The sequence below is a fragment of the Macaca thibetana genome, chromosome 11 (assembly GCF_024542745.1).
Source record: "Macaca thibetana thibetana isolate TM-01 chromosome 11, ASM2454274v1, whole genome shotgun sequence".
Classification (NCBI taxonomy): domain Eukaryota; kingdom Metazoa; phylum Chordata; class Mammalia; order Primates; family Cercopithecidae; genus Macaca; species Macaca thibetana.
Window position 1 is genome coordinate 46,629,627 of NC_065588.1, and position 13,658 is coordinate 46,643,284.

At 41.2% G+C, this 13,658-nt stretch overlaps 1 protein-coding gene across 3 annotated transcripts in view; it reads right to left on the reverse strand.

Annotated features, from left to right (window-relative positions):
- The window catches only part of LIMA1 (LIM domain and actin binding 1), a 106,340-nt gene extending 93,498 nt beyond the window's left edge, over positions 1–12,842 (reverse strand). For all 3 annotated transcript variants that reach the window (XM_050748657.1, XM_050748655.1, XM_050748654.1), the window contains exon 1: positions 12,718–12,842. The gene's annotated coding sequence lies outside the window, so the exon portion shown is untranslated. The remainder of the gene's footprint in view (positions 1–12,717) is intronic.
- Positions 12,843–13,658: the final 816 nt, after the last annotated feature.

The window sequence follows — 13,658 nt, forward strand, 5'->3', positions numbered from 1 at the left end:
ACTTTATGGAAGTGCATTACTGAATAATATTCAGATGAAGAAACTGAGGCCCAAAGAAGTTAAATAAATGTTAGCTCTTTTCATTTTTTAGGAGGCTGGCCTGGAAACAAAATGATCTCCAGCATGGAAAATAAACCAGAAAAGCAGTTCTAGTGTACATGATTATTTCAGGGTCAGCTTATTTCTGTTAAATCACCGATAAAAAGAGAATATCTCTAATGTAATCTCCGAGAAACTGATAGTTACTACCAGGAACACCAGATCTGATCAAAGACCTGACACCATTTCTCTGCACCATAAAGTCTAAATCTGTAAAAGTTGTATCTCTTAAGGATAAAATTTTAGGGCCGGGCACGGTGGCTCATGCCTGTAATCCCAGCACTCTGGGAGGCCGAGGCGGGAAGATCACCTGAGATCATGAGTTCCAGACCAGCCTGACTGACATGGAGAAACCCCGTCTCTACTAAAAATACAAAATATTAGCTGGGTGTGGTGGTGCATGCCTGTAATCCCAACTACTCAGGAGGCTGAAGCAGGAGAATTGCTTGAACCTGGGAGGCAGAGGTTGCAGTGAACCAAGATCACACCATTGCACTCCAGCCTGGGCAACAAGAGCAAAACTCCGTCAACAAAAAAAAAAAAAAAGGAAAGATAAAATTTTAGGCATTATCAACACATCAACACCTCTGTAAGTACTCTTAAGTTGGGCCAGGCACAGTGGCTCATGCCTGTAATCCCAGCACTTTGGGAGGCCAAGGAGGATAGACTGCTTGAGTTCAGGAGTTCGAGACCAGCCTGGGAAAAATGGCAAAATCCCATCTCTACAAAAAATACAAAAAAAAAAAAAAGTTAGCCAGGTGTGGTGGCTTGTGCCTATAATCCCAGCTACTCAGAAGGCTGAGGTAGGAGGATTGCTTCAGCCTTGGAGGTGGAGGTTGCAGTGAACCAAGATCACGCCACTATGCTCCAGCCTGGGCAACAGAATGAGACCCTATCTCAAAAAAAAAAAAAAAAGAACTCTATGTTGAAGAGAATATAATTATAACCTTCCCACAGGGTTTCTATTACCTTATTCATTCATGTGAATATCTTAATCTTGTGCTTATGAATCCCAGATTAGTTTTTTACATAATTGTGGTAATCTTCACATATCTTATTTAGACAGGTAAAAGAGTAATCCCAGTTACAGCCTTTAAAAACTGACTTTGGGCCAGGTGCGGTGGCTCACATCTGTAATCTCAGCACTTTGGGAGGCCAAGGTGGGAGGATCACTTGAGCTCAGGAATATGAGGCTGCAGTGAGCCGTGACTATGCCACTGCACTCCAGCCTCAGCGACAGAGCAAGACTCCATCTTGAAAAACAAAAACAACTGACTTTGGTCTAAAATTTGTAGATCATGAACAACCACCCAAGAACTTTCCTAATCTTCTTTTTTACCCCTTCAAATTAAAAAATTACTAGATCAAATCCAAGTCTAACTCCACCTCTCTCCCAATTAATAAAATTTGTTATTTGTTCATTTGGTTCCTTCCCGCCCTGTCCCAGCTGATCATTAACTTATTCTAAGGTCAAACATAATCCAACGAAGTGAGGTGTTCTTTTTTTTTTTTTTTCCCCAGTAGTTTTTTTCCACACGTAGTAAGAAAAATCTCTTTCGGTAAGTAGAAAAACAGATCATTAAGTCACTAACTTCAAATTCAAGGTAAAGAGTAGAGAAAAACATAGCTAATTAGAAAAATAATGTGGAAATTTACAATTGACCAAGACCATTACAACAAAGCACAGACTTTCTCTGAACAGCATATTTCTCCTTTAACCTTTGTACCCTTCCATACTTTAACATCAGATGCACTGAATACCAGTGCCTGGAACATGTAGGGGCTCAATAAATATCTGTCACATGAATGAAAAACAGTGTTACACTAGTACTCAGTTGCCACACATCTCAACAAAGGCCCACCTACATAATTGAATATCTGCCTAGAAACTACATGCTCACAAGTCTTGCCAATTACATGCTTAATTAAGGCAAAGTTGTTAATTAAGGAGTCTTTACAATCTCAAAGCAAAAGAAACATATGCTTATTTTAGGAAGGCTCCTTCTGTTAAAGATATAACTTTCTTATAGTAGCCCTTTGTCCTTAATAATTAATCAAGTTTTCTCTAAATGCAGGGCTTCTTAGTTTCACTTCTGGCCATTTCCAGGAAGGGCCTGGCTTCCATTCTCATCTGAAATTTTAGATGATGTGCTTTTTTTCAGGACTTACTCAATCTGAAGAGTCAGTTCAGATCAGTTTAACCAATCCCTTCAAGCAGGAGAATTAAAATGGGTTTACTGAAAAATGACTCTTCTCTAGGCAAATTCTTTAATTCTTCCTTTCTTTAAAAATCTGAGAAGCTACCACATAACAATGCCTTAATCAAGGACAAGTATCACTGAGGCTAGTCACATAAAGATGTACCAAATCACACAGCCACACAAGTGATAAAATTGGGCTACTTATCTGGACCAATGCTAGGCATCTTATTAAGAACTGGTTATAAACCTTTTTATAAGACAGAGTCTTACTCTGTCTCCCAGGCTAATTTTTGTAATTTTAGTAGAGACAGGCTTTTGCCATGTTAGCCAGGCTGGTCTTGAACTCCTGACCTCAAGTGATCTGCCCGCCTTGGCCTCCTAAAGTGCTGGGATTAGGCGTGAGCCACTGCACCTGGCCTGGTTATAAACATATTAATGTTACTGTTTCAATTGAATTTTAATGTTTAGCTTCTAAAAGCTACATCCAATTCGGGACTGTAGAAAACAGTTACTGAGAGGCATTTGCTGGGTAGTGGTCTTTCAGTTGGCATGGGAAAGATCATCAATGTCTTTGGGTCTCAATTTATTCATCTCAAAAACAGATATTGATTCACACAGGATGGTTATGAGGACTAAATGAAAGGATAAAAGCAAAAGTACTTTGAAAAGTATCAGCTACTACAGAAAGCATTATTTATTAAAAAAAGACTAACCAATGAAGAGAAATAGAAACTAGAACTAATTTGTTTTAATGTCTGGTTCAACTAGATGTTAATAAGAAACTTTTTGTTTAAAGCTGTTGCTGAAAATCTTTCTAATCAGTACACTGTCCTATTTCAGAGCATGTGTTAATAGTAAGTATAATGAAAATTATTTCATCTTTTCTTGAAGATTCTAGATAGCTTCCTAATTTTTCTCCTAGAAAATGAAAACAGAAAAAAAAAAACTTCTGGTTGTTTGTGGATTCCAGTAATGGGAGTTGATAAACTAGTATAATCCAGAGTAACAACCTGGGAAGTAGATGGCTATAGTGGTAGTAAAATAGTGGCCTGGATCCTGGAAACACCTTGGAAAACTTGCACTCAGATGGAACTGAATCCTGGTTGTCACAGTATCCAAACTTTTGTCCTGCTACCTTCCGAACTCCTCAGAGACTACTACCTGATTTGAACCCAGATGGACCGACATCAGCTATTGTCCAGTAAAAACAATGCAACACTTTGGATTGCAAACCAAAACAAGACTTGTCCAAATGAAAAGTCTATCCAAGGCTTATTCATTCATTCAACAAATGTTTATTGAGCATTTACCAAGTCTTCGGCAGTGTTCCAAGTGCTGAAGACGTAATGTTAAAAATGACAGACAAGGCCGGGCATGGTGGCTTACGCCTGTAATCCCAGCACTTTGGGAGGCTGAGGCAGGCAGATCACGAGGTCAAGAGATCAAGACCATCCTGGCTAACATGGTGAAACCCCGTCTCTACTAAAAATAAAAAAATTAAAAAAATAAATAAAAATTAGCCGGGCATGGTGGCGGGCACCTATAGTCCCAGCTACTCGGGAAGCTGAGGCAGGAGAATGCCGTGAACCAGGGAGGCGAAGCTTGCAGTGAACCAAGATCGCGCCACTACACTCCAGCCTGGGTGACAGAGCAAGACTCTATCTCAAAAAAAAAAGAGTAACTGGAGTTGTGGTAGGAACAGGGACACAAACAGCTTCTTTAGGCAGTGATCAGGGAAGGCCTCATTGAGTGAATGACATTTGAACTGAAACCTGAGTGATGGGGAGAACATATGCAGCCAGTAGGGTGAAGAGAATAGATGGGGTAGTTTTCCAGGCAGAGGAAAGCAAATGCAAAGGCCCTGAGGAGGGAATAATATAGCTAGGGAATGAGCGAGAAGTATGCGATGACACAGAGGTGAGCAGTAGTCAGATTAAATAAGGATTTATAAGCAATGCTAAAAGATTTTAATTTTATTCTATGTGTGATACAAAGCCAAACATTATTATATAAAAGTGTGTTTGCAAGATCAGATATATTTCATGTACTAAATGAGTACTTTGGCCAGGTGCGGTGGCTTGTGCCTATAATCCTAGCACTTTGGGAAGGTGGGGTGGGCAGATCACTTGAGGCCAGGAGTTTGAGACCAGCCTGGCCAACATGGTGAAACCCTGTCTCTAATAATAATAATTTTTTAAAAAAATTAGCCAGGCATGGTGGCACATGCCTGTAGTCCAGCTACTCTGGAGGCCTGAGGCATGAGAATCACTTGAACCCATGAGGTGGGGGTTGCAGTGAGCTGAGATCGCACCTTTGCACTCCAGCCTGGGACAGAATGAAACCGTGTCTCAAAATAACAAAATAAAATAAATGAGTTCTAAATTGCTTATATGTGCATAATGACTACAAAATGAAAAGGAAGGGAAAGATTCTCATACCTACAAGGCTTATAATCTTACAAGAAAGCAGTAACTTATAAATAGTGACAACATTAAGTAAGGTAAGAAATGAAGCAAAAATCAAGTGTTAAGTAAAGACTAGGGAGGGAGCCAATGATACAAGTAGAAGAAATTAGAAAAGGCTTTTTTTATTAAAAAAAATTTTTAAAAGGTAGCATTTGATTTGGGCTCTTAAGGAAAAGGATTTCAACAAGAGTGTGGGGAAGGGGAGGAGCATGAGGCTGTGGGAACTGCATGAGCAAAGGCACAGAGGCAGGAAAGAACTGGGCAGGTCCAGGAAACAGAGAATTATTGTAGGGTCACAGTGCCAGGTGGGTGGGTAGTGTTGTGGGAGATAAGCCTAAAAGAATAGGCTGTTAGAGTCGGGGTGTGGGTGTCTTGAAGAGCATGTCAGAAAGTTAGACTGAATTTACTTAGGCATTGTCTCCCCTTAAGTTTGTATATAAATCTCTTGAGGTACTTGTTAAAACTTCAGGTTCCCAGGCCTATCCCTCAGACACACTGATCTGCAGGTCTAGTGGAACCTGAGACTCTACCTTTTTAACCAACGCTAGGTAATTCTACCACAGCCAATTAGAGGAACAGTATTTTGAAAATCAGTGCTTTTTTTTTAATGACAACTCTGAACTGCAAGGGAAAAACTGAAGCCAACTCTAAACATTGCTCAAGGACTCTGGCAAAAAAAAAAAGAGGGAATCTGAATTAGAAGACTGATTAAAGAGCCCTTATCACTCCTGGGGCAGAATCAACCTAACCTGGGGATTGATCTAAATATGGGTGGAGAAAAGTATTAAAGTGGTAAGGACAACCTCAAGCTTTCTTCTTAGTGAAACTGGGTGTATGCAGATGCATGGCGCACAGGGACTATCCACATAGCCTAACAGGTAGCTGGAAATACAGATCAGGAGCTCAGATGTACAAAGGCATTAAACATACTGGTTTGGTACTCTAAAGTAAGTTCAATACAAATTAAAGAATTAAATATAAAGAGTAAAATGGTAAAAATCAGAAGGAAATGAAAGTGAGTATTTAACCAATCTCTGGATGGTGGAGGCCTTCTAAACATCACAGCACCAGAAGAAATCTCAAATTTAAAAATCCAGGCTGGGTGTGGTGGCTCACGCCTGTAATTGTAACACTTTGGAAGGCCGAGGCGGGCAGATTACCTGAGGTCAGGAGTTCAAGACCAGCCTGGCCAATATGGAGAAACCCTGTCTCTATACTAAAAATACAAAAATTAGCTGGGCATGGTGGCGTGTGCCTGTAATCCCAGCTACTTGGGAGGCTGAGGCATCAGAATCACTTGAACTCTGGAGGTGGAGGCTAGAGTGAGCCAAGATCGTGCCACTGCACTCCAGTCTGGGTGACAGAGTGACATCCTGTCTCCAAAAACAAAAATTAAGTAATAATATACTACATACAAAATTAAAAGGCAAACTAACTGGTTAAATATTTGACCACAGGACAAAAAATTAATATTCTTAAAATACGAGAGTTTATACAAATCACAAAGAAAAACACTAAGAATGGTTCTGTATGAAGTAGAAGAAGTTGTTAAATAACTTGCCTTGGAGATGTATACCCTCTAGTCACAAAATGAGACATTTTTCACATACATTGTAGACAATGGAGTTTTGTGGCATAGATCAGCAGGGCTCCTATGATTTTATCTTACCCGTTTCCAAGTGTCAGTCTATGGGAAGGCCTAAAAAAATACCAATCTTCTTGACTTCTTTTTTTTTTCTTTCCTTCCCCCAACCCCCAGAGCAAGAATCCCATTCAATTTTTTTTTATACTTCTATTTTCCTGAAAGTTAAAGAGCACAAACAAATTAAACTGTCCCCAAGCTTCCCTTGCTACTCTGGTGGAAATTGCCTTTACTGCATCCAGTCTTTCCTCAGGCTCTATATATCTAAAATGAGGTGAAAGGTTAGAGATGAGACAGAAGGTAATTCCAGAATGCCTAGTGAACAGCAGTAGCTCCAAAGGCATCCTTTCAGCGCAGAGGTTGTCCAGTCTTGGGGATCAAAAGCCCAATCCTTTCATTTTACAGACAAGGCTCTGAGTCAATGAACGAATGACTTGTCCAAGATCACCTGGTTGGCCGATGACAACATGAAGTTGGGAATCCTGACTCTCAAACAGCACCCTTTCCATTCTGCAGTACTGCTTCACTGATCACAAGCTTGGCCCCTCAAAACAATGGGCATTTATAACACCACAATTTCAACTTCTATATACTTTCCACTTTATCACTCCCCTCACTCTATTTGGTCTAATAAAAGCCTGTGCTTCCCCCACAAAACGTTCCAAATAAAAGAACACCAAACAAAAAAACCAACATAATTAAAATGTTAATACCCAAATAAAAATGGGAATGGGATTAACCCAAACATACTTCACAGAAGAAACAGAAATGAATGTATGAAAAATGTTCTCTCTCACTAGCAAAGAAATACAAATTAATTCACTTCTGCCTATCAAATTAGAAAAGATTAAAAAAGAATACTCAGGCCGGGCGCAGTTATTCACGCTGTAATCCCAGCACTTTGGGAGGCCGAGGCGGGCGGATCTCCTGAGGTCAGGGGTTTGAGGTCAGCCTGATCAACATGGTGAAACCCTGTCTCTACTAAAAAATACAAAAATTAGCCAGGCGGGCTGGGCGCGGTGGCTCACGCCTGTAATCCCAGCACTTTGGGAGGCCGAGGCAGGCGGATCACAAGGTCAGGAGATGGAGATCATCCTGGCTAACTCGGTGAAACCCCCTCTCTACTAAAAACACAAAAAAATTAGCCGGGCGTGGTGGCGGGCGCCTGTAATCCCAGCTATGCGGGAGGCTGAGGCAGGATAATCGCTTGAACCAGGGCGGCCGAGGTTGCAGTAAGCCAAGCTGGCGCCACTGCACTCCAGCCTGGGCAACAGAGTGAGACTCCATCTCAATAATAATAATAATAATAATAATAATCAACGTTACCAAGGCTGCACTAAGACGGGCACTCACAATCACTGCAGTTGAGAATGTTAATTAGTCTAATCTTTACGAAAAGCAATTTGGGAACAGGTTTAGTATTTTTAAGTTTTCACACCCCTTGACCTGGTAATTCAACTTCTGGGAATCTAAGGAAATAATGAGTGATTTGCACAAAGATTTATGCATAAATTTGTTCTCAATTTTTTTGCATTTAATGTAAAACCAAAACACAATTCAATTATGCAACCTCAATACAATAAATTATTAAATAGATTACAATGGAGATTAAATAACCATTAAAATGTTTTCAAAAAATTTTGATGCTATGAAAAATAATATAAAGCAAAATATCTACTGTAACAGTATGAGTTCAATTACCTTTGCGTTTGTGTGTGTGTGTGTGTGTGTGTATCAAAGAAAACAAAACCACTGAAATATATCAAATGGTAAATCTCTCTGGAACAGATTATGGAACATGGGTTATTTTGTCTTCTTTACAATTTGTTTTTTCCACGTTTTCTTTTTTTTTTTTCTTTTCTTTTTTTTTTTTGAGATGGAATCTTGCTTTGTCACCCAGGCTGGAGTGCAGTGGTGTGAGCCTGGCTCTCTGCAACCTCTGCCTCTTGGGTTCAAGCAATTCTCTCGCCTCAGCCTCCTTAGTAGCTGGGACTACAGGCATGCACCACCTCGCCCAACTAATTTTTGTATTTTTAGTAGAGATGGGGTTTCATTATGTTGGCCAGGCTGGTCTTGAACTCCTGACCTCAAGTGATCCACCTGCCTCAGCCTCCCAAAGTGCTGGGATTACAGGCATGAGCCATCACACCGGCCTGTTTTTTCCACATTTTCTATAATAAACATATACAATTTTTATTTTACAATAATATAAATATCTATAATTTTTATTTTTAAATGTGTTGGTATATATGAAAATAAAATAAGAATTACATATACAATATGAAAAAGTTTTTTAAAAAGATAAATTTTCAGGCCACTTACATGGAGGTGATAGTGGAAGTCATGGAAATAAATCAGATTACACAGGGAGAAAGTATAGTGAGAACAGGACGCTGAGCAGGTCTATGGCGAACCCGGCATTTCAGAGAAAAAAGACTGAGTTAATGGAGTATGGGAGTAAGTGGTTGGATTAGAAAATGCAGAACCAGATAGTAGTCATGTCAAGAAAAGCAAACGAAAGGAAGAACTAGACAAGTTGTTCACTTGGTCAATTATTGCCAAGGGGTAAGGAAAAGGACAGGGAGAGGCCATTAGAGAGAAACCACTGGATACTATGCATGGACAGACAGCTTTCCTGTAGCGCTGGAAGCCAAATTTTTGCTCGGAAGCCAAATCTGAGCAAACGTTACCTGTTTAGTAAAACTGACTATGAAATAGGCCGGGCGCGGTGGCTCAAGCCTATAATCCCAGCACTCTGGGAGGCCGAGGCGGGTGGATCACGAGGTCAGGAGATCGAGACCATCCTGGCTAACACGGTGAAACCCCGTCTCTACTAAAAAAAATACAAAAAACTAGCCGGGCGAGGTGGCGGGCGCCTGTAGTCCCAGCTATTCGGGAGGCTGAGGCAGGAGAATGGCGTAAACCCGGGAGGCGGAGCTTGCAGTGAGCTGAGATCCGGCCACTGCACTCCAGCCCCGGCGACAGAGCGAGACTCCGTCTCAAAAAAAAAAAAAAAAAAAAAAAAAAAGAAATAAATAAGTCCCAGGGCATTAGCTTGAATTTCAGTTTATGGAAAAAGAAAAAAGATTGTGGAAATCTAAAACTAAGTAAAATGGATATTGGGACTAATTTATGGGTAATGAAACAAAAAATGGCAATACTCTGTGCAAGACAAAACATATTTGAAGGACGGTAAAGTTTTCCATAACATAAGCTCTGTTACAGAATAAGTAAGGGGGAAAATAGATCCACACTTGCTATCAGAAATACAAAAAAGTTGCATCTTTTTTTCCCCTAAAGATGAAAGTTCTTAGTTTCAGGGTAGTAGTATTAAGAAATTATTTAAAAGAAAATCCAAAGAATGTAAAATTTTCATGGTATCTTGTTAACTTCTTATAAGTGGACACGGGAATTCTCTAGAAAATTTTCATATGTCAAAAAATAATCTGACATGTTGAATAATGGATTGCTTGTTAGGTCAAACTCCATCCTTTTTATGAAAAGAGGTCTTCAGTAGCACAATAATTTGAGTCTTGAGGACTCTGCACCCAGCTTCAGAATAAACTCATCAGTACGGTCCTACCAAGAGTATCATCCACCATAGAATATTAACTCCACAATCATTAAGTAGAAACTACTTCATTTACAACCACTGGTTTCTTAATAACCTGAAGAGGCTATGTTAAGTAACCTCACCTGGAGATTACTGTATGCAATCTAAAATGAAGTACCTTAATTTTCTATCCAAAAAACATACAGCAAAAGACAATAGCAAACTTAAAAAACAATTGCCTTTTCTAATGGAAATTATTGACTTAGGACTCAAGGTATACATTTTCCTATCTGCGGAAAGGGTACAATTCTAATTTAAAAGTCATCTATCTAGTAGTGTATAGAATTAACCATGCCTGAAACTAGTTTCACTGTCAATTTAAATAATAACAAATTCTTCCAATTTGTGGTTAGGTGGCCTATTATGCCAAAGATGTCTAATGAACTCCCACACTCTCAATATTCTTTTGTGTCTGTGTGTGTATGTCTTTGATAAATTTTTTTGGTACAGGGGCTCTAAGTTAATTGCAGTTAACCAGTGAAAAATACCAGAGAAAATATAAGAATTTGAAACCTGAAGAAACAAAATTATAGTTAAAAATTATACTTAAAATTATACTTAAAAACAGTCAAAATTATACTTAAAAACATTCTTCCCCACCCACCTATCTACCCTGTCTTCCCCACCAAAGAAAAAAGAAAGAGAAAAACATTTTGAGGGCACCTTAGCAGGAAAAAGGATCCCCTGTCACCAAGATGTGAATTGTTTTGGCTCCTGAAGCTGTCTCTTAGAATTATTAGGTTGAAATTTAGCCCCACCTTTAACCAGAGTCTGGAACAAAGCTTGAGTGTACCAAGTTAAAGTTATACAATGAGGTAATTTTTACAAAATGGCACTCCTTTGCTAATGTTGCCAATATACTGTTCTCTTCCCAGGGACTGATAACACTTCCCAACCCAATATAGAACAGTGGAAACAGATTCAACTGTTTACTAAATGCCACATTAACAACAGGATCTAATCCCATTTTCCATAGGCCATGGAGTTGGAGGAAGGCAGGGTAAGAAATATGAAAGTGATACAAATACATAGATTGAAGAGAATCACTCATTATTACTCAGAGGTTTTTATTTTTGAGGAAAAGCAGAAGAGAGAATTAAAAAACAAAACAAAACACCTATATTCCCTATGCTCCTACAGTACCCTGGGTTGACCTCTAGTATAGAAATGACTTCACTAATACCATAAATTGTATGTGGATCTGTCTAACCCATTTGATTTTAAGTTCTTTTAGGGTAAAGATGTTTGGCACTTTGGATCCACAGTAGGATTCACATGAAAGGCACTCAATATTTTGTCCAAAGAATGAAATAAGTTCCTAAACTAATGACTTAGTACATTATATGTTGTTCTATCAATGCAAAACAAGAAAACATAAATGAACACGCACTTTTTTTTGCCTTCTTTCACGCGAACTCTACAATTTTTTGAAGGTCTATCTAAATCGTGATCATCCTGCATCCAGGCTGTATCTCTACAGGAACTCAGAACATGTTTGTTGGGGGTCTGTTCTTTTGTGTCTACATCATACCTCAGAAGAAAGGATTGGTGTTGTTTCATGGCTCCTGAAATATTTAGCATTTGTGAATAGTATTGGTAACTAAGCAGATAAAAGGTACTCTGTTAAACCATTTAAATCAAGAGCAAAAGAATACTTACTGCAAAAGAAAACTTCACCCCAAAATGGGCATTGTCTTAAAAACTGATAACTCCCTAAGTACCTTTGACTAACCTGAAAAGTCAAGTCAGTTGAAGCATCTGGATTAGGCAGATCTGAATGGATTAGACTTTTTTTTTTTTTTTTTTTTTTTTTTTTTTTTTGTAGAGACAAGGGTCCTGCTAAGTTGCCTTGGCTGGTCTCCAACACCTGGGCTCAAGCGGTCTTCCCGCCTCAGTTTCCCAAAGTGTTGGGATTATAGGCGTGAGCCACTGCGCCCAGCCAAGGCAGACTTTTGAAGGCTGGAATTAGGTGCAAGACAACAGTAGTTCAAATATCTCTCACCAGGATCAGCTAAACTGTTCTTGCAAGCATCAGTAAGGAGGCTAGGAAGGGTGCCAGATGGTTCGTTCCTAGCAGCTACAACTTCAAGCTTTTGTATATGTAGCCAGGGGTGTACAATTACCTTACATTAACATCTACATATGTCGGGGGCAAGTGCCAGCGATATATACACGATAGCGATTCGGGGATGACACATCGGCCGCAAGGACTGCTATATTCTCAACACTCCTCAAAAGGGTGTAAGTGTCTTAAACAGAGTTCAGCTGGCATAATGGAAGGGGAGAAAAAATCGAAAAGAGAGGGAATGGCTGAAAACGAAGGAAAAAGAGCAGTTGAGTATTAGAGTATTTCCCTGGAAGGAGGGTATTTGGAGTTTTAATGAATTGCCACCTTCCTCCAGCACACCAGAAAGTATACAGTTAGAATGGAGTGTTCTCGGTGGGAGAGGACGGGGTATTTGCAGCTCCCGCCCTTGGCAGCAAAGGCTCAGCCCGACGTAAGCGCTCCCCACCCCAGCGCAGGCCCCAGAAGTGAAGAAAGAACGGAGGATCAGCGTCCCTCGACCCCTTATGTCGAGGGGAAGGGACTCACACTCCTTGCACTCCCCCCGCCCCAGAAGTCGAAGGAGAAAGAGGGTGTGGAGAGAAGCCGGGGTCTTCGCGCACTCTCCGGCTGTGGAGAGAGAAGGCCCTTACCTGGCTAAAAGCCGCCTTTCCTCTGCGCTGCTACCAGCCCTGTCACAGGTCCCGGCGCTCTACCTAGCGCACCTGTCGCGACCAAGCTGCTACACCTACTGCTCCTGCGGCCCCGCCCCGGACCCCGCCCACCACCGCGGGGGCGCGCACGGCAGCCCGCCTCCCGTGCGGCCTCGGGCTGAGCGTGCGCGCCACCGGCGGCGTGCCCGGCGCTCGCGTCTGCTCCAGTCGCTCTGGCGGCGCGGGGCGTTGGCGATGGGAGAGGCTGGCTGCTACCCCGGGTCTCGTCTACCTCCGCACGCCTTTCTCTGAAGGAGACACGCACTTGCACGACAGGGGGTTTGTGCGACTCTACTTTGGCCTTAACTCCTCTAACTCAAAGTTGCCGCAGTTTGACTCTGGAGCCACTCAGGTTTTTCCTAAGCTCAGCTGTAGGCCAGCTAGGTTCCTGGTGCTTTGGGGGTAAGTTCTGTGCAGGGAGGGTGTTTTAGAGGAGGCTGTGTGGTGTAGTGGAAAGAGCTGTAAATTAATCCTGAAAATGGTTTGACAAGGCGGATGACATCCAAGTTCTCCAACAGCTGTTTTTACTCCTCCACTCAGAATAGGAGCTGTGCTAATGGTTTGGAGACTGTCAATTGGCCTAGCACTTGGCCATCCTGCCACCAAAGTCTTGTCCCAGTTCCGTACCAACTGCGTGATGCGTTTTGATAGTATCCTTCTTTCCTGTACCTCAAGCATAGTAGGGTTTCAGACCACAGGTTTTCTGAGGCTTTTCGGAATTCATGCAGCTTGATGCGTATTAGTCGGAGCTGCTCGTGGGAAAACGCTTGCAATTACACTTCCCAAAGAAGTTGATGAGACCGGGCGCGGTGGCTCAAGCCTGTAATCCCAGCACTTTGGGAGGCCGAGACGGGCGGATCACAAGGTCAGGAGATCGAGAC